The sequence below is a fragment of the Ranitomeya variabilis genome, chromosome 6 (assembly GCF_051348905.1).
Source record: "Ranitomeya variabilis isolate aRanVar5 chromosome 6, aRanVar5.hap1, whole genome shotgun sequence".
In the NCBI taxonomy this organism is placed as follows: domain Eukaryota; kingdom Metazoa; phylum Chordata; class Amphibia; order Anura; family Dendrobatidae; genus Ranitomeya; species Ranitomeya variabilis.
This window is the reverse complement of record NC_135237.1, coordinates 174,698,353-174,720,165: the sequence shown is the minus strand read 5'-3', so window position 1 is coordinate 174,720,165 and position 21,813 is coordinate 174,698,353. Positions and strand designations below refer to the sequence as shown.

The 21,813-nt window shown below is 43.6% G+C and overlaps 1 protein-coding gene and 1 pseudogene across 3 annotated transcripts in view; both read right to left on the bottom strand.

Annotated features, from left to right (window-relative positions):
- The window catches only part of POU6F2 (POU class 6 homeobox 2), an 854,440-nt gene that overhangs the window by 174,262 nt on the left and 658,365 nt on the right, over window positions 1–21,813 (bottom strand). The gene's annotated exons all lie outside the window — the stretch shown is intronic.
- LOC143782083 (polymerase delta-interacting protein 3 pseudogene) lies at window positions 5,943–6,511 on the bottom strand (annotated as a pseudogene).

The window sequence follows — 21,813 nt, the reverse complement described above, 5'->3', positions numbered from 1 at the left end:
CTTTTATTAGTTAGTGCGGGTCTACCATCACAGAATCCACAAATCCAACTAAACCAACAGTCCTTCTTAGGATTAATTATGGTGTCTATAGATTGCAGTGCTAGGTAGGCAGGGGAGTGTATGTGCATATATACACATCAGTGCAAGGCATACAGGCACTGTGTGTGGCTATATAGATATTGCATACATCAAGAGGGTCCATTACTGTCTGCTGTTACTGCTGCCTATTACAAATATATCTAGCTCCGGGTATCAGTGGCTAGCATTAATTTTTTATTTGCACCTTAATCCTGATTTTTTTATTCCAAAGCAATCCAGACCCCCCTTTTTTTTCTCCATTTGCTTGTTGACAATGCAGATTACAGCTAGATCATTTTAGTACTTCAGCGTGAAAATCTAGCAATTTTAAATGGCTTTGCCCATCCCAGGCATCACATCTGAGTACGCAGAAAATGGTGGCATTTTTTGAGGTACTGTAGTATTTTTTTGAGTGTCTTATAAAAAATTTTGACACCATTTTGCTGACCCAAAAAATATTTATCTGCCCAAAAAATATTTAGCCGCTCAAAAAAAATTTAGCTGCCCAAAAATATTTAGCTACAATTCATATATTTAACACTGTGTTTTGTCCACCACACGCATCACATATCATTGCACTAAATATTTTACAATTTTAGTCCTTCAAATAATTTTTCTTGTAGTGTCATAGCCTAGTTATTGACATAATTTTTTGGGGCAAAAAAAAAAAATCCAGGCCACATGTTTAACAGTGTGCTATCTCCGTCAGAAACCTGATCTTTCTCTGGCCTACAAATTGTGGCATTTCAGGCCTACATTCTCCTTTTTTGCCTGTGTCTTGCTGTAATTCTACATACAGGCTACATGTTGAACAGTTTGGTATCTCCTTCAGATGCTTGATCTGTCTGTGGGCTACAAATTGTGGCATTTCAGGGCTACACTGCCTTTTTTTGCTGTGTCTTACCCTAGTTCAATAGACTACTTTGGGGTAAAAAATTTAAAAATATAGGCCACATATTGAACAATCTGGTGTCTCTGCCAGAAGTCTGATCTCTCTGTGGCCTACAAATTGTGGCATTTCAGGCCAACATTCCACTGTATTTGCTCTCTGTTACCCTAGGTCTATACACTATTTTGGGGTAAAACATAAAAAAATACAGGCCACATATTGAACAGTCTGGTATCGCCGTCAGATGCCATGTAAACCTATGGAAAACCAAATCTGCAGTGCCCATGGTGCCGAAAATACGGCGCGGAAACGCTGCATTGTATGTTCCGCAACATATCAATTCTTTGTGCGGATTCTGCAGCATCTTACACCTGCTCCTCAATAGGAGTCAGCAGGTGTAAAACCACAGGTGAAATCCACTAAAAAAACGCACAAAATCCACGGTAAATCCGCGGTAAATCCGCAGGTAAAACAAACTGCGTTTTACCTGCGGATTTTTCAAAGAGGTGCAGAAAAATCCACACACTAATCCGCAATGTGGGCACATAGCCTTACAACATTATATTCTGAAGCCTTGAAGAAGATGATGACTGTATTATGAAGCAAATAGGTGTGAATAATTACCACCCAAATCATGTTACAGAAGTCGGAACATACGTGTGTGGCAATGATTTAGCACCGAAATATTGAAGTATGAGACTAGTATCATCTTGTGGATTGATGTGAGCCACAAAGTCCTTCAAAATGAAACTGTTCTGGATGTAATGTACAATTTGCTCTTGAAAATTAGAACATGCCTTCTATGATGCTTGAATTAAAGAACTGATTGGCCAGATATGTACGGACTCAAGAAGACCGGGCTGCGGGTACCTGTGCTGCTTCAGGTCCGGAACAGTCAAGGCTGCATCCCGTTTCCCTGGGGAAGGAATAGGGGAATGGACATGCCCCATTACCCAGGAAGAGGGGGGGGGGTGTTTAGACAGGGAACCTGGCCGGAAGATGAGGGAAAAAACATGCAAAGCAGGAGTGAGTCCCCCGATGTCAGCGTGTGACCAGCAAGGGGGGCAGTGCACTACGTACCCAAAGCACCAATGCTGTGATGAACTGCAGCAGACAGACCAGTGACCTACAGGCAAGGGGGCCAGCTTAAGAGAAAGAAGACATGACAGCATAGATTTTAGCAGGGACAATCAGTGTGAAGGAGGCTGAGCAGTGTGCGTGCTACATTCTTAGAGCACTGACGCCGCAAAGGACTGTTCCCATTGTCTCCCACCGCTAAAAGCAGTACTGCCAGAGAGCGAGGCACCGTGCGCTGCGTGACTGTGAGTACAGCGCATGTGGGAAGTAGAGAGAGCTAGTTCATGCCATGTGTCCAGCTTGGATATCGAATAATTATAAGGCACAGAGGAATCACGGAGGACGTTGGTATGGTCAGCAAGGTACTCCCTTAGCATCTTCCCAAACTTTGCACTCCTTATGAGAGTACCAAATGCCTCAGGGCCAGGGCGATGGGAGGGTCTGAGAAAACTCTCCTAAGAACTTTGCCAGTGTTCCACTGCCTCTACTGGATTGGAATTGTGTCTCTCTCACCTGTACTTCTTGGTTGTCCATTGAACTGTGACCTCTGCTGCCAGCATTTTCAGATGGGAAATTTTTTAATAATTCCGCAAGAGGGGCCCTGTTGTGAACTCTATTTCTGGGCTCCCTCTAGTGGTCACAAGCGGTACTGTGTAGTGTTGTCCTTCTGCAGGTTGGCTTCATCATCTGGTTCGTTATCCTTGGTTGGTTTTCTATTTAGCCCACCTGGATACTCAGTTCCTTTCCTGCTATCAATGTATTCAGTGCTCTTCAGATTCCGTGTGTCTACCTTGCTCCCAGTCTCTCCAAGACAAGCTAAGTTTTTGTTTGATCATTTTTTGATTATCAGTGTTCATTATGATTTTAGTCCAGCTCGCTAAAATGTGATTTCTTCGCTTGCTGGTTGCTCTAGGGGACTGAGTTTCTCCCCCCACACCGTTAGTTGGTGTGGGGGTTCTTGAAATCTCAGAGTGGATATTTTGTAAGGGTTTTTTACTGACCGCATAGATTCCCTTTTCTATTTTCTGCTATCTAGTATTAGTGGGCCTCATTTGCTGAATCTGCTTTCACCCCTGTGTATGTGCCTTCCTCTTACCTCACCGTTATTATTTGTTGGGGGCTTCTATATCTTTGGGGATTATTTCTCTGGAGGCAAGAGAGGTCTTTCTTTCTCTCTAGGGGTAGTTAGTTCCTTAGGCTGGCTCGAGACGTCTAGGAATTCAGGCACGTTCACCGGCTACTTCTAATGTGTTTGGTTAGGTTCAGATTTGCGGTCAGTCCAGCTTGCCACCTCCCTAGAGCTTGTCCTATGTTTGTTACTTAGCTGGAGTAATTTGTGATCCTCAACCACTAAGGATCATAACAGGGCCCTCTGGTACTGCAACATTTTAGTACACCTGTCTGCCTCTGGAATAAGAAATATAAAGTTCTCCTATCAGCGTGGATCTAGAAGTGTCACCAATCAGTATAGCCTGTCTTTCACCAAAAATTTTGAGAATGCGAGGGTCACGGGAAAAGCAGCATAACATAAAGTCAACTGAATGTGTGCCAGACTGCTAACAGGCAAGACCTCTGTGTCCTCACCAAGAGGACGACTGACCATGCTCTCCTCCTCCTCCTCCTTGTCCTCAGGCCTTCCACAACTTTCAATTAACTTCTGCACTATCATTGTAAATACATCATTGTAAATATATAATTGTAAATACACCCCAGTACTTTGTATCTCCCCCACCGCATTGTAGATTGTAAGCTCTTTTGAGCAGGGTCGTTTTATTTTGCTTTAATTGTATTATTGTTAATGCATACTTTTACAAGCAGATCCCACAGCTTCAAGTACCTTTTGAAAAACCGCTGAACAATGAGGTTAAGCACATGGGCCAGGCATGGTACATGTGTTAGCTCGCCTCGCTTCAGATCTGCCACCAAGTTCCAGCCATTGTCATGACCATGTCTGGCTGTAGGTTCAGCGGTGTCAGCCACAGATCTGCCTGCTCTTTCAGAGCTGTCCACAACTCTTCAGTATTGTGCGGTTTGTCACCTAAGCATATTAGCTTCGGCACAGCCTGTTGCCACTTGGCTGAGGCAGTGATACAATGCTTTCAGCTTGTGACTGATGTGCTCATTTTGGAGATGGAGGCTCAAGAGGAGGAGGTGCGGGAGCTGTAGACTGTGGGGGCAACCCTGATTGATGTAGGAACTGGGAGGACATGTTCCATCACAAGGTTCGACTGGGACTCGGTTTCCACTATGTTAACTCAGTGTGCCGTCAGTGAGATGCACCGTCCCTGCCCACAAGCACTTGTCAACGTGTCCATGGTTATGTGGACTTTCCCAGTAACAGCATTGTGGAGGGCACGGGTAATATTGTGGAACACGTGCCTGTGTAATGCCAGGATGGCACACCGGTAAAAATAGTCCTGCATGTTCGGTGCCTCGGGGTGATTCTCGACTCTGCCCTCTCTTTAAAGCTACATATCCAAGCCTTTGACTCCTCCTGCCCACTGCAACTCAAAAACATTTCCCGTATCCGTACATTTCTTGACCAAGAAACTGCAAAAACGTTTGTGCACACCCTCATCATCTCCCGCCTTGACTATTGCATCCTTCTACTCTCTGTTCTCCCCTCTAGCACTTTTGCACCACTCCAATATATCCTAAACTCTGCTGCCCGACTAATCCACCTGTCTAACCATTATTCCCCATCTCTCCTCTCTAAACCCTAAAACTATGACATACAAAGCCATCCACAACCTGTCTCCTCAATAAATCTGTGAAATGGTCTCCCTGGTCTTAACTACACGCAATCTTCGATCCTCTCAACATCTCCTTCTCTACTCCGCTCTTATCTCTTCTTCCCCCAACCGCATACAAGACTTCTACCGTGCTTCACCCATACTCTGTAACTCTCTACCACAACACATCAGACTACCGGCTACCACAAAAACATTCAAAATGAACCTCAAGAACAAGCTCTTTCAATAAACCTACAACCTGCTGTGATCCTCAGTCTACTGAACCACCGCACAACCAATTCTACCCTCCACTATTCTATCCTCACCCTTCCCCTGTAGACTGTGAGCCCTCATGGGAAGGGTCCTCCTCTCTCATTCTGTACTTGCATGTGACATCTATTGCTCATGTTTATTGTAGTTGTCTATGTATGCCCCTTTTTCACATATAAAGCGCCAGGGAATAAATTGCGCTATAAAAATGACTAATAATAATAATATCATCAGTCACCTCGTCTTTCACTTCCGCACCCTGGTCCTCCTCCTGTGCTTCTTTCAATTGTGTCTCATCATCACCCACCTTTTGTGACACGATTCCACCGTCGCCTTCGTGTGACCATGGCTGCTCAAATATTTGGGCACTACTACATGCGATATCATCTTGCCCCGCTTCAAGTGTATCAGACAAGAGGCCTGAATCTCTAAATGGGAAAGGGAACAGCTCTTGGGAGTGTCCAAGTGTAGGATCAGTTGTCTACAGGCAATCGGCATGGTGGGAGGAAGGAGGATCAGGGTGTGGAATATGTGGTCCACACTCATGGCTACTCAGACTTGACTGTGTGGAAGACAGGGTGCTGGTGGTGGTGGCAAAATAACTGGTGGTGGCAAAGTGACTAGAAGTATTATCCATTATCCAACCAGCAACCTTCTGACACTGCTGTAGGTTCAATACATGATGTGCTGATATGTTCCCCTAGTAATTGGCACAGAAACACACAACAAAGGTAAACTGTACTACAATGCTGTGAACAGGATAAATTGTCCAGTGTCTGTTGCCAGAATCCTTGGAACATCAACTACCTGCTGGTATTATTTTTTAAAGGGGTCTCTGAGCCCATATGTGAATTGTGAATCTTTGTTATTACAATCTCCCAGTTGTGTTGGTGTCATCAGAGCTTAATCTTAAATGCAGGTGGTTGGATTATTGCTGATGACCCTGAGGATTTAAAGAGTGCATTTAAGATAGTATCAGGATCAACTTCAGCTGGAGGATTTTAAGCAACACTGGAGGAGGAGGAGTTTGTGTTTCTTCCACATTAACCTTTGTTCTTTGATGGGGTGACACTTAATCTTCGAAGTATTTGCTGGACTGATGTTATCACACTACCATTCAAAGGAAGATTGTATTTCATTGGTTATCCATCTAGGTATCTGTTGTTGTATTTTTTGCAGGCACCAACTGCATCTTCCTTTCTTAGAAACACAACCTCTGCAACTCCAGAACTCAACAAGAAGGTGCGCTTCAAGGCACCGCTTACACAGAAAAGGTCCACGATATCTTCCTCTGTGACTCTTGGCTGCAAAGTATTAATGATCAATTCTGTGCCTTCTAAGAGCTAAAGACAGACTCTTTATGAGTGGGCCATACTGATGAACTTGCCTCCTTTGTGACAAGTGTCCGTGACACATTGGTTAGAGGCTTTGTGTGCAATAAAGGTGCCGATTGGAGAAGTGTCATGCTGAGTAGACATGTGAGCTGTGTACGCATCATTCTGTCTTCCATTGTTAGACGTGACCACACACAGGCTATTATGGGTGAGATTTTTTTTGTGCATCTATATGTCTGAATTGACTCTGCTGCGCAGTAGATTTGTGAGACTTTCTAAAACAGTTTTCTTTATATAACTATTTGATTGGGTGAATACCTCTTTGCTATATGCACATTCTACTAGCATATTGGTTACCTCGGTCCCTGGGCTTGGACAAGGAGACCAATGTCTACAAACTTACATTTATGCTTTATGCTAATATTAGAAATGTGTTTTGATCTACCCCGTGCCTGATACTTTTAATGTGTGGAACCGTACAATGGTTTCTTTTTGACACCGTGCGCCACTTGTCCTATGCCTTTTCTGTTATTTAATGTGTATTATTGCTACATTAATCTTGTGAAATAAAAATTGTTACTTTTTATATATTGGGGCTTTTGTACTCTATGGTTCTTATAGGTTGAAAATTCTGTATAAATCGCAGAAATGCCGGATGTCTTCATGGACAGGAGGCAGATCAAGAGTTAAGGTTTTATTTAACAATAAGAGCACTCCACATAGGGAGTAATAGGTTGCAGGGTAGTGATAGGGAATGGGACAGAACGGGGAGAGTGGCAGGTTAGGACAGGGGCGAATGATAGTTAACTAATTAAAGAGGTGAAACTTAACAGACTGCAGTTTTCTTGTGTGCAACATCTCAGGGTTCCAACGGTGGCACCGACAACAGTGGCACGTGATGTCTCGATGAAGTCTGTGATGGACGGAGATCCAACGGTGGCACTGACAACAGCGACGCATGATGTCTCGATGTAGTCTTTGAGGAGAGAGTAACTTTTCCGTGCCCACATGTGTCTGGCACGGTACTGAGTCCAGCGTGAGAAACTGCCGGAACAAGACTTTGCTCCGCGGTGTACACGAATCCTGGGTAGCAGAGCACGGGCCTAGACGCCCATCTCTCCTGGTGTTGCACACCTGGTTCAGTCTCTGGCATCAAGTCTGAGTCACCTCCAGGCTCGGAGGATAGCGGGAAATTGCCGGTTAGTCATCCATTAGCAGTGGACCTGTATACAGGGGTACTGTTGAGTTCCTCTGCACAAACGGATCGTTCTGCCCTCACAGTGGACACAGCACGACTCACCAATCAGCTTTCTTGCCTGGGCTCTGGTTTCTTTCCCGCACGCAGCGTTATTTATCTCGGCTCTGCCTACTACAGTCACATGCAAGGGTTTGTCCTGGAATTAAAGTCTTCCTCCCTGCAACATGTGTGACAGCCCCGGCAGTTCCGAAGCCAGCATGAGAAAGGTACCCCCGTTCTGGTTCTTCCTCTCTTTACAATTCTGTAACACTTTAGTAATAGGTCAAGTTTGCCCAAGAAATAATGAAATTCCAGACATTCACGGCCCTTTTGGTACATTGTTTGCAGCTGTGATCTTCATCTTCTTGGTGCGGTTGCGGTAAAGTTTCAAATCGTCATCAATACCATAATCGTCCATATCTTGTAAAGAGGAAGTCAGTTGTTTCCCAGGTTCATGGTTAACTACATTCATTGGCATTCATTTAACAGTGTTCGTTACACTGGAATAGAGTTGAGCGACTTTTACTTTTTTGGGATCGAAAACCCGACTTTGTGAAAAGTCGGGTCGGGTGAAATCGGCTGATTATTGTGAAAATCCGAAACCCGAAACCCAATGCAAATCAATGGGGAATCAAAGTCGGCAGTGAGTGGAGGACAGGAAAACACCTACAGTGCCCATTTTAATGCCAAAAACATCAATTCTTATTACTGAAGCTTGTCAATCTTAATTTACTTTATAATAATAGTTAGGCATTGAAAACTGGGGGTCATTGGACTAAAGTCATTATGGCAAACTAACAGGACAGAAGTATATCCACTTTGTGAGAATTTGAATCTCCCTTTTTTGGGGGGAGACTGAACCAAAACTCAGGCCCAGTGTATAAAACAACACAATGTAAGTGGCTGAAAGTGGCTGGCTGATATATGAAAAAATGCAAGGACTGTAGTACAATTTCAATCTCCCTACAATGATCTCAGGACAAGTATGGCAGCAATAAAAAGGACTGCTGCACACAAAAGTGTGGACAAATAAACAAGATAACTGTGCAGAAAGGAGCAACAGGATTTTTGCTTTTAAAAAAGCAGTTGGTTTGCACAGCAGCGGTGCAAACAGCAATGCAGCTATCAGGGAGCCTTATAAGGCAGCCTAATAAGCTACAGAGCTGATGCACAAAAATATAGCCTCCACTGTCCCTGCAAAACAAAGGTGGTGTTGGACAGTGGAAATCGCTACAGCACAAGCAGTTTGGGGGTTAATCTTCCCTCCCTAACTATATCCCTTCTTCTGATGAAGCTGCAGCAATCTCTCACTATTAGTGTTGAGCGATACCGTCCGATACTTGAAAGTATCGGTATCGGAAAGTATCGGCCGATACTGGCAAAGTATCGGATCTAATCCGATACCGATACCCGATACCAATACAAGTCAATGGGACTCAAGTATCGGACGGTATCCCTTATGGTTCCCAGGGTCTGAAGGAGAGGAAACTCTCCTTCAGGCCCTGGGAACCATATTAATGTGTAAAATAAAGAATTAAAATAAAAAATATTGCTATACTCACCTCTCCGACGCAGCCTGGACCTCACCGAGGGAACCGGCAGCGTTCTTTGCTTAAAATGCGCGCTTTTCCTTCCTTCCGTGACGTCACGGCTTCTGATTGGTCGCGTGCCGCCCATGTGGCCGCGACGCGACCAATCACAGCAAGCCGTGACGTAATTTTCAGGTCCTTCTGGGCATTCAGTATTTTAAAATTACGTTCCGGCTTTGTGATTGGTCGCGTCGTGGTCACATGGGCGACGCGACCAATCACAAGCCGTGACGTCACGGGAGGCAGGAGACGCGCGCATTTTAAAATGCGCACGTGTCCAGCCTCCCGTGACGTCACGGCTTGTGATTGGTCGCGTCGCCCATGTGGCCGCGACGTAACCAATCACAGCAAGCCGTGACGTAATTTCAGGTCCTTCAGGATTTTAAAATTACGTTCTGGCTTGTGATTGGTCGCGTCGCGGTCACATGGGCGACGCGACCAATCACAAGCCGTGATGTCACGGGAGGCTGGACACGCGTGCATTTTAAAATGCGCGCGTCTCCTGCCTCCCGTGACGTCACGGCTTGTGATTGGTCGCGTCGCCCATGTGACCGCGACGCGACCAATCACAAAGCCGGAACGTAATTTTAAAATACTGAATGCCTAGAAGGAACTGAAAATTACGTCACGGCTTGCTGTGATTGGTCGCGTCGCGGCCACATGGGCGGCACGCGACCAATCAGAAGCCGTGACGTCACGGAAGGAAGGAAAAGCGGGCATTTTAAGCAAAGAACGCTGCCGGTTCCCTCGGTGAGGTCCAGGCTGCGTCGGAGAGGTGAGTATAGCAATATTTTTTATTTTAATTCTTTCTTTTACACATTAATGTTGTTTCGATACCGATACCCGATACCACAAAAGTATTGGATCTCGGTATCGGAATTCCGATACAGCAAATATCGGCCGATACCCGATACTTGCGGTATCGGAATGCTCAACACTACTCCCTATGCTATGATCGGCAGAAGTAAGATGGCGGTCGGCGTGCACGCCCCTTTATAGCCCCTGTGATGCCGCAGAAAGCAAGCCAATCACTGTCATGCCCTTTTCTAAGATGGTGGGGACCGAGACCTATGTCATCACGCTGCCCACACTCTGCATCCTCCTTCATTGGCTGAAAAATGGCGCTGAACGCGTCATACGAAACGCGACTTTGGTGCGCTGATCGCCGACCGCATGGCCCATCCCACACTAGGATCGGGTCGGGTTTCATGAAACCCGACTTTGCCGAAAGTCGGCGATTTTTGAATTTGTCTTATCCGTTTCGCTCAACCCTACACTGGAACAAATATTTATCAGCTGTGACATTTGGATATTCTTGGTAATATGTATGGGTGAAGATGAAGAGGCTTGTGCCAAGGGTGTGTTGATAGTTACGGTTTTCACAAGCATCCATCAGTTTGTTTGGTTTTCCTCCAAAACTAATCTGCTTTGTATAATTCAGAATTTCACGAGCATGTTGCACTTTGCCCTTTATACGGACACGTGCGTCTTTGGCAACATATTTCTTACGGGCATCTTTTATGCAGAGCTTCAGACGCGCATCTGTTACAATGATCTTCCGACAAGCATGAAACGCATTCTGGTAATTGGCGGTGGGCAGATAAACGACTAATCATTGAAGGCTGTATCCTGGATGTCATAACTCCCATAGCCACTGCTGTTATTAATCCTGTACGTTCCCATTTCTGCCATCACCATGACCCTTTTCCTGATCACTTCATCCACGACTTATCCGCCATATATTTGCTAAAAACCTTCACCTTCCCAGCAGCAACTGTAGGAAACCACGCTACTGTTTTCCAGGGTGTTTATGATGCCCATAAAAAAAAAAAAAAGTTTACACACTATGTTGATGTGTACCCCCCCCAGGGGGAAATGTTTGTCAGCCCATACATTTAGTGTATTTCCATTCCAAGTATAGGAGACCTGCTCCTTTGTAATGGGAAAAAAACCTTGCTTTCACTTCATGGGCAAACTTTATGGTAGTAAAAAAATAATAATGGGAACTTTTGCTTCCTGTGGCCATCCAGTACTTGGGTTCAAAGGCTTATTGGGGTGCATATAACTTTGATGCAGGGCAGACCTTGCATTCAATGCATAGACTAACAGTATGGAAGAACCAAATGAATAATGTGAACTTGGTTTTCCTGTGGCCATCCAGTATGTGGGCTCAAAGGCGTATTGAAGTGTCTGTAACTTTGGGGCAGGGCAGGCCATGCATTCAATGCAAAAGCAAAAAGTATAGGATTACCAAATGAATGATGTGAACTTGTATTTTCTGTGGCCATCCAGTAGGTGGGTTCCAAGGCTTATTGGGGTGCCTGTAACTTTAGGACAGGGCAGGCCTTGCATTCAATGCATAGGCAAACACTATGGGAGATCCACTTTCTTAAAATGGTAAAATCTTTTCAGGAAGCCCTCCTGTATGTCTCGTTCAAGCGGTATTGGGGTGCGTCCTAATTTTTGGCAGCCCAGCCGCTCACTGCATAGGCAATAACAGTATAGGAGACACATTCTTTAATAATGACTCTTTAAGAATATTAATGCCTCCTGATGCCCCTACAAAAATAGGCTCTGTGACTTTAAGAGTCCCTCCTTCATAAATGAAACAAGTTGTGTCTGATAATGTGTCACAAACCACATGGCCAGATAAGCTTGTTCAATGTTACAATGACATTTCCCAATGAATGCATTTGTATTGGTTGAAAGCAATGCTAAAGTTGAAAAACGCATCAAAAACGCTCCGTGTGAACATAGGCCAAGTGGTGGAGGAACAATTTTGTCTTGGGTTAATTATTTTGCCTTATATAAAATTCATTACCCTGGAAAGGATGTTCATTAACATATTTCCCATGAAAATCCATTTTGGTTTAGTTTTTGTATGTTTTTGGGTGCGCATGTAAAAATGGTGTAAGGCTCTGACATCATTGCTCAAAGCTGTGACCTGGGAGACAGAAATGCTTCCAGGGGCATTCCCCATGATGTTTCCATGATGTCAGATGTTTTTAGACCTTAAAAGGACCCCCGGGGGGATTGCGGTAAAAATGCTCGGGTTTCCCACAGACTTACATTGGGATTGTTGTTCTGGCCGAGTACCCTAGGATTACAAATTGCTCGACTCGAGCAACGAGCACCCGAGCATTTTAATGCTTGCTCATCACTAGTCCATACCTCTTTTTCCACAATTAAATCAATACAACACCAAGTGGTTTGTTAACCTCCAATAAAGACTAAAGAGGCCTGGCTGCCATGCGATATACTGTATATCACCACATCATGATCCCTGGAGTAGGACTGGTATCACATTCCCTCACGAAGGTCTCTTCATTGGCCACACTCCACCGGTCTCCAAGTCAATCATGGTGCAGAGCAAGACTACAATGGAGGTTGGAATGAAGGTTTATCATCTTCGGCGACGCCGATGATTCCATCTTTTGTGTTTGACACAGTGATATCTGGAGAATGATCTAGAGACTACATGAGAAATGCCATGAAGACACTTTATGGGGGATTGTCACATCCGCCAATAATCCATGAATGGTCATGTCCCACAATGATCCAGATGGCTTGGAGAGCAGTCACATCAGTGATGCGACCGCTCTCCACTCCAGTCAGAAAACACAGAGCAGATCGTGAGAATCTCTGCCTCTGACCAGTGATAAACTTAATGACATCACCGCTGGTTAGAGGTAGAGCTTCTTATGCTCTGCTTAGTGTGAGCCAGCTCATGTAGAGAGCGGCCGCATCACTGATGGGACCGCTCTCCAAACCATCTGGATCATTGTGGGACATGACTATTAATGAATTATCGGCAGATAGGTTAGTATAACATTGGTTTTTTATTTACATTTTTGGTGAATAAATGGGTAAAAGAGGATAGGGGAGTTTTCATTTCAAATAAAGGAGTCTGCGTGTTTATTTCAATTAAAGGACTTTACTGTCTATGTGTTTATCACATTTGATCACAGGGTCAGGATGGACTTCATAGTGGACCCACAATAATAAGGTCATTTGGGCCATCTCCGATCAGTTTCCCAAAATATTACACCTGGTTCCTCTTCCTCGTATACAATCTGCATGGTACTATTTATTAAGCATGCATTCCACCTTCATTGGATGCCTGACAGGATTGTCAGTGACCGGGGTCCTCAGTTCGCGTCTCGTTTTTGGAGGGAGCTTTGTCACCTACTCAATATAGAGCTCAACTTATCTTCTGCGTATCATCCTGAGATGAATGGCCTGGTGTAGAGGACCAATCAGACTCTGGTCACTTATCTACAGCATTTTGTGTCCACCAGGCATGACAACTTGTCGTCCCTGCTGCCTTGGGCAGAGTTTGCTCTAAACAATGTCTCTGACTCCATGGGGCAGACTCTTTTTCTCATAAACTAAGGTCAGCATCCGCGTGTCCCTGTGCACATGCCTATTTCGTCTTCTGACCCAAGGGTGGTGAACTGGGCAGTGGAGGCTCGTGACATCTGGGACTGCACGCAGGATGCAAATAAAGTGTCTAAGGAGAGAATGAGGGCTTCTTCGTCCTGCCCCTGTCTTTGCCCCAGGAGATTTAGTGTGGCTATCAGCTCGTAACATCAAGCTGCATTGAGTCCACTAAATTTGCTCCCCACTACTTAGGTCCTTGCAAGGTTCTTGAGCCGGTGAATCCTGTAGTTTATCACCTCAGTATTCCACCTCACTTGAACTTCACCGACACTTTTCATGTGTCTCTTTTGAAACCCATGTATATGGCCTTGTTTTCGGGGACCCCTGCTTTGTGTTCGGATACGTCCTCTGATGATTTTGAGGTCAATGCTATTGTCGGGTCCAAAATGGAGCACGGTAAGAAATTATTTTTGGTTGACTGGAAAGGTCATGGACCAGAGGATAGGACCTGGGAGCCTACTGAGCATATTCGTGTTCCTCTGCTTATTGCAGCTTTCGAGCATGGCGAACATCGCTGGGGGGATGCTAGCGGTGGGGTAATGTTAAGCATCAGGATTTTCTCGCTGCATGAGATAGATCCCAAGCATTTTCTGGTCCTGTGGTCTCCCATTCCAGTCCAGCTGCTCCAATTGCTGCTCAGTACAGACGTCGATCCCAGCATCTTGCTCAGGCTCATGCTATACGTTTGGTTACTGCTGGCTCTCTAGCCAAGTCTATGGTTGTGATGGTGTGATATGTTATGTGGGTATCATTTTGTGTATATTTATACTTTACTGATTTTCATAGTGTTCTCTTGTTGTGTTGCCCTGTATCATTCCATGTATTCCCCATATTTTCTAGAGTCTCAATTACCTTCCAAATGGCTGATAATTGGATTAGCTCACTTAGGGTACTGTCACACTCTGCAACTTTCCAACGATCACGACCAGCGATACGACCTGGCCGTGATCATTGGAAAGTCGTTGTGTGGTCGCTGGGGAGCTGTCACACAGACAGCTCTCCAGCGACCAACGATGCCGAAGGCCCCGGGTAACCAGGGTAAACATCGGGTTACTAAGCACAGGGCCGTGCTTAGTAACTTGATGTTTACCCTGGTTACCATCGTAAAAGTAAAAAAAAAAAAACAGTACATACTCACATTCCGGTGTCCGTCAGGTCCCTTGCCGTCTGCTTCCCGGCTGACTGAGTGCTGCCGTAAAGTGAAAGCACAGCACAGTGGTGACGTCACCGCTGTGCTCTGCTCTTACTTTACGGCCGGCAGTCAGTCAGAGCGGGAAGCAGACTGCGAGGGACCTGACGGACACCGGAATGTGAGTATGTACGGTTTGCTTGTTTTTACTTTTACGATGGTAACCAGGGTAAACATCGGGTTACTAAGCGTGGCCCTGCGCTTAGTAACCCGATGTTTACCCTGGTTACAAGCCAACGCATCGTTGGATCAGTGTCACACACACCGATCCAACGATGACAGCGGGAGATCCAGCGATGAAAGAAAGTTCCAAACGATCTGCTACGACGTACGATTCTCAGCAGGGTCCCTGATCGCTGCTGCGTGTCAGACACAGCGATATCGTATGGATATCGCTGGAACGCCACGGATCGTACCGTCGTAGCGACAAAAGTGCCACTGTGAGACAGTACCCTTACTGTCTGCAGCCTGACTGTATCTATGCCTCTTGATGGACCCCCTGTAGTGCCTTAATCCCCGAGGCACCTTTGTCAGGTTTAGGAGGCCTGAAAACCACCCCAACTAGTCTGACTACCCCAGGACATAATGGGGGGGCTGGGAAGTCAGTTCCTGTGTGGTGACGATGGTGTGAACACAGCACTTCAGAGAGAAAGGGAAGCATATGGATTTTTTATCCTCTGTCTGCTGGATTATTGGACTCTCATCTCCTTGGACATTTTATCCTGTTACTGAACTGCATTCATGTTCTGAACTATTGTATCCTCAGTGTGATGGATTGTTTATGGACCTTTTAGTTTTGCCTATAATAAAGGTCTTGAGATTGTTCACACTTCCCTTGCTCTGTTGATTGTGTGGTTTCGGAGAAGGACCCCATGACAATGGTAACCAGTGATATACTGGTGCAACCTTGCGCTCTGGAGTCTAAGTTCAGAGATCATCTTACTGAGCATGTCGATTATGTGGCGTCCTCCCATCGGTGGTCGGACGTCAGCTGCTCTGGTGATGTGGCAGCTCCGGATTGGCCCTCGGGCGATGCCTCGACCGACTGGGTGTTAGTGTTTGGGGTGCAGCCTAGCATACAAAAGGCTCTCAGTGGTGCACATGGGCGCGCTAGTATCTTTTATGTTCGGTGTGTGGGTGGATACTCTGCAACTCTGTCTGCTAGTTTTGTGTGTGCCTGTCTGTGCTCAAGGACTGTACACATTTGCAGGCAGGTAGCACACCTATGCAGTTTTGTACCCAAGACTCAACACCTGAGTCTCTAGCCTGCTACATGCTTAGGGTGCCGGTCAGTCACGAGTTCTGTAGCGTCAGGACTTGGGTAACTAGCTGCTTGGCTTAGCATCTGTTTCATTCATGTGTGCAGTTAGCACAGTTCAGTTACAGAGCAAGCTCAACCCTTATGTTCTACCTCTCTATGAAGGCGACAGGGTATTGTACCTAGCGTCATATGAGTTCTTTTCTTCCGGCTCAGCATCTGCTTCATTCAGGTGTGTGGTTGGCACAGTTTAGTTGCAGAGCTAGCTCTATCCACGTGCTCACATCCCTGTGGCGCTAACGGGGTATAGCACTTACCATATTTTGGGCAGTGTCTCTCAGTGAAGTAACTGAGTATGGTACTCTGCATTCCGTTCACACTGTGTGGCGTTCATACAGTGTGCTTAGGTAACGCTCGCTGTTTTGTTCCATCATTATTCTCACTAGCAGCAGGTTCCATCTCTGCACGGTGGACCCCGGGTTGTGATTGCACTTTATCTTTTATTTTATTTAGTGCAATCTGCCAACCCCAACAGATTTTTTCCTATTTCCTAAGTAGAATTTAACAAATGCCTTAAAAATATATATTTTTTTTAGGAAAACTCAAGAATTAAAAAAGCGGTGTGTGAAAAAAAACACATTTTATATGTTGAATCTTTTATTTGAAAAGAAAAAGACAATTAAAAACTGCATAAAAAATCTATATCGAATTATGATATATAAACATATAGCTAGCATATACGTTAACAACTGGTGATTTTTACTAAGCTCTAAGTAGGCTTATGTACTGAACATTAGTATTTTCTGCTACAGACACGGTCTTTTTCACCATCATATTTTTCTATCATGTATAATGTTAGATTTGAAAATCGCGTGCAAGTGTAATTTACCATGGCAAATAACACACAGCGGGATCTAATGAAGGGACATCTATAGACATATGCAGTAGCTCGATTAACTCCTACTGTGTGTTGTTATATGAAGAATCAGCAGAATGGAAAAAAATGCTTTATTACTTTAAAAAGGTTTTTTCTCTGTATTTATTTTTTTAGTAAAAACATGTCACAAACTGGCACACATAAAATGTGCGGTCTTGATAATATGACCAATTGCCTTATTACCTTAATGTATAATCAGATGCCATTTCAATTTATGCCAATTTTCACCAATCCCAGCTTGTATTGATTTGTATTAGACAAATCAATCATCATTCAGGACATACTAATGATACTGCTTGGATACCAACCAATCGGGGTTCTACCTGGGCCCTGATGCCTGTGGGAGCCCAACAGTTCCTCTGCCATGTAAGCAGTGGCACTTTAATTTTTTATATCTGCACTTTATTACTCCTGATCTGTGCTTTTGCTTTTAGCTCTTGTCTTTAGTCATTTTACAGCTCTATATTTTGTGGAACATTAATAGTTCTTCCATAGAGCAAATGTTAGTATAATATCAATAGAACACTTAGTTGGATAGGTCATATGTATGCACATAAGTAGTTGTCAGCCCCTTACCCACCTACCTACAGGATGCATTGCTGTACCCATAAAGTACCCATATAGATAAAGCTGAAATATCTAATATATCTATATTATTCTGATATTTATTTAATATTTATCAGGTATATTTTGATACCACTGTAACTTTTTAACAGCTTTTTAAAACTAATACTAAGCATTAATGTAACTCATATCACAACAGTAAAATCTTCCCTTAAACCAGACTAGCGCTCAAGTGCCGATAATATTATACAAGTCTTTTCAAACCTGCAAAAGTCATTTTACCAAATGGTAGAATACATCTCAACTACAGTTATAATAAAAGATCTATAATACATTACTGTCATTTGTCCATAAATTTGCTCTCAGGCCAGTAGACGCACCAGCCCATGTAATTTTGTGAAAAGGGAAAGAATTAGACTGTAAACTATAAAATAGATACCTTGGTGATAATAGTGGGGAAAACAAGCATAATATCCCATTCGCAAAATCTCACCTAAAAATTTTAGAGAAACATAGAGAAATTCCAGTCATTTCTCATTACTCTGAAGGTCAACCTTGCTGGGAAAATTGTTTCTGCTTTACAATTCCCCAAACTGTAGAAAGCGGTTAGAGTCCTGGACAAAAACTAATGTTGCATTCAAAGGGAAAAGAGGCTGATACGGCAAGCTGCAATAATAAGAGAATTTTTACTCTTTCCACTTCCCCGTGAACCTAATCAACTGTGACATGAGAAAATATACTAGGCTCACCCAGCCAGAATGCGACTGCCACCTGAAAGTGTCCTCAATATTCCACTGTTTGGGACTCTACAATGATCCTTCCGACATCAATTTTGTACATGTACATCAAAATGCCATTAGAAATGCTTACAAACACCTCCTGCTCACAGTTCTGCTTTCAGACTCCAATCGAAACCCTACTGTAAAGACTCCCCAGTGGTTGGCTAAAGGTTTCTTTCGTTTACTAATTTGAAAGCATTTGCTAATGGAGTGTTGTCTTAAGAGATCTAAAACCCGGCATGCCAGAATGTCATTAGAGGCAATATCTTTATACTCAATGTTCTGTTAATCCTTTCAAAACAATTCAATAGTATTCATTGACCTACCAAATTGTATTCTTTACTGAAATTAATGGTATGCGCTAATTGCAGTACGTGGTAAAGACCACAGTGTTTCAGCATATATTACATTAATGCAGTCGAAGGGATGTGAAGTGAGCTGTTTGTTCACTAGTATAACTCAACATGCATCCGAGTGGGACCGAGCCTGTGGATTAGTGTATTAAAAGGGAATAATAATCTCTATACAGCGTCACGCAGAGACACAGCTGCATATTAGGACGTGTGTGGTCATGATGCTAAAGTTGCCGCATATCTATTACACCCCAAGTCATTGTTTGCTGCTTTTATTAAAATGTGAAAAGAAAGTTTTGGAGTGAGTAGAAACTGTAAGGTAACAGAGCCATCAGACAGGCATAAAGGAAAAACTCAACAGTGAAGTTAAATATTATTCCCTAAGCCAGTGAAGCCCAACTGGTAGACCTGCGATCTTATGTATATTCCCCAGGGAAGACAAATTCATATGGCGTATTTGTTCTACTTAGGTTATTGTTCAGCCATGAGCACTACAGTGTGGGCTTGTCTACCACGTAAAATAGGCATAACATTTACTTTTTGCATATTTTTAACGGGACAGGCTCTCTATTACAGTACACCCAGAGGAACATCTTAAAAAAATGGACACATATCAGCTATCATCACTGCCCTGATCTGTTTTTGCATAAGACATGTTCTTACCACAGTATATGGCCAAGCTTCTGATTCTTTTTTCTATTCTGGCCCCATGTTTTTGAAATAGCCATCTGCATGCGATCAATGGGCACTAATAGCAGATACTTTGGGGGTATGACCTTAAGATTCCTTGGGCAAAGCCCATACCCCCTGAAGGGAATTTAGTGGAAAAGTCACAAAATACTTTAAAATGTGTCCACCCATTTTGTCATGCTCTTTTACAAATGCCATGACAATGTTTGAGCAATGTTAGATTGCTTGGTTTTGCCAGTGGCAATGAAAGAAGTTAAATGAAAATATCATACAAACCTATATGTCAAAAGCTTTTTGATGTACCTCAATACTTTACATACTACGTTAGGGCTATAAAGTGAGTTGGTAATATTTGGTTGTTCAAGAGGTTGGAGTAAACTGATCCATTACCCCACCACAATGCAACCTCCTGCAGGTACGGACTGGGGCTGAAATTCAGCCCTGGCATTTGAAATCACGCAGGCCCAAGCGGTCCCCATCCCCAAGCACCAGATGGGATATATTAGTAAGATTACCCTGGGTAGAGGAAGCAAGACCTACTACAAGACCAATATTTCTAATGTTCCCTATGGCCTGCTGGCACTTTTTGCTTTGTCACACCTCTTAACAGTATGGGTGTCTTGAGAACACCGATTCTGTTAACAGCATAGCAGACAATGCGGCCCATGACCAGACAGGCCATTCTGGCATTTGCCAGAATTGCCCAATGGCCAGTCTGGCCCTGACCTCCTGTCATTGGATTAATCCAGCAGCTGCAGTTAGGTTACACTGGAGTCTCTGGAACCAGAGCAGAGAGATGGGAGAATGGGAGCCATGTGACTATGTGGTGGGTTTTTTCAGAAACGTGTTTGACATGTGTCCCTATATATATGGGCTATGTAAGGGCTAGTACTGTTTATAGGTTGCTTTGTGGAGGTTCATCCTGCATATAGGGAGTTATGTGGGGGCTCATATTGTATATACGAGCTTATGTGAGGGCTTATACTGTATATAGGGGGCTCGTAGTGCAAATTAGAGGCTATATGAGGGCTCATACTGTATATTGTAGGCTATATGAGGGCTCATACTGTATATAGGACCAAAAGAGAGGGAAAATGCATCAGAAGCAGATACCATTATGCTAAGGACACAACTGTTCAGTCCATATATTGTTTATATATAGTGTAATCCATGTCCATAGAAATGTGACTACGAGATATGAGTTTTTAAATTAACTAAATAAATAAATTTTAAAGTTTTTTTTTGTTATGGATTACATGTATAAGGGCCCCATGAGTTGATATCTTTGGTTGTTGATTGAGGGGGCTATGTGGGGGCTCATATTGTATGTAGGGGGCCATGTGGGGGCTCATACTATATATATAGGGAATGTCAGTATACTTAATTCTGCTAAATATTAATTCATACGATTAATATTAAAAATAATTATAATTAACATGTTAATATTAATACTGAGCATAATTCATTTGCTCCACAATAGTCACGGTCTCATGTGGCCCCTTGGGAAAATTATTCTCCCATCCCTGCTCTATTATTTATAACGGTATGTTATGTATAGTGTTGCACATAAGGGAAAAATGTGCACAACCCACTATCTTTATCATTTTCCATCTACAGATATGCAACAGAGCACCTGTGTGTTGTTCACATGACCTATCACATGATCTATAAAAAGGGGATCATGGGACATGTCACTTGATACATCGGGAACTTTGGGGGGGCACACCATCTAAACTGCCCGAGGCCCTGTCTACTCTTAATCCGCTCCTGGGTAGGTTATCTTTCATTTTAATGCATCTGACTTCTCTTTTTTTGCCTGCAGTGTCAAAAAAAGACTTGTCAATAACATATTCGTCAGGTAGCTGCAGGGACATAGTAGATCCAAAATAGAACAGCTGACCCTTGACTTCTGTCACTGTGGTGGGCAGTTATTTTTGTAATTGGAAATACATACATACTGTATGTACAGGTGCTTTTCATAAAATTAGAATACCATCAAAAAGTTAATTTATTTCACTTCTTCAAAACAAAAAGTGAAACTCCTATACTATACAGAGTCATTACAAACAGAGTGATCTATTTCAAGTGTTTATTTCTGTTAATGTTGATGATTATGGCTTACGGCTAGTGAAAACCCAACAGTCATTAGCTCAGTAAATTAGAATAATTAACAAGAAACATCTGCAAAGGCTTCCTAAGCCTTCCTAAGTTTCAGTAGGCTCCACAATCATGGGGAAGACTGCTGACTTGACAGATGTCCACAAGGCAGTCATTGACAAACTACACAAGGAGGCTAAGCCACAAAAGGTCATTGCTTAAGAATCTGGCTGTTCACAGAGTGCTGTATCAAAGCATGTTAATGGAAAGTTCAGTGGAAGGAAAAAGTGTGGTAGAAAA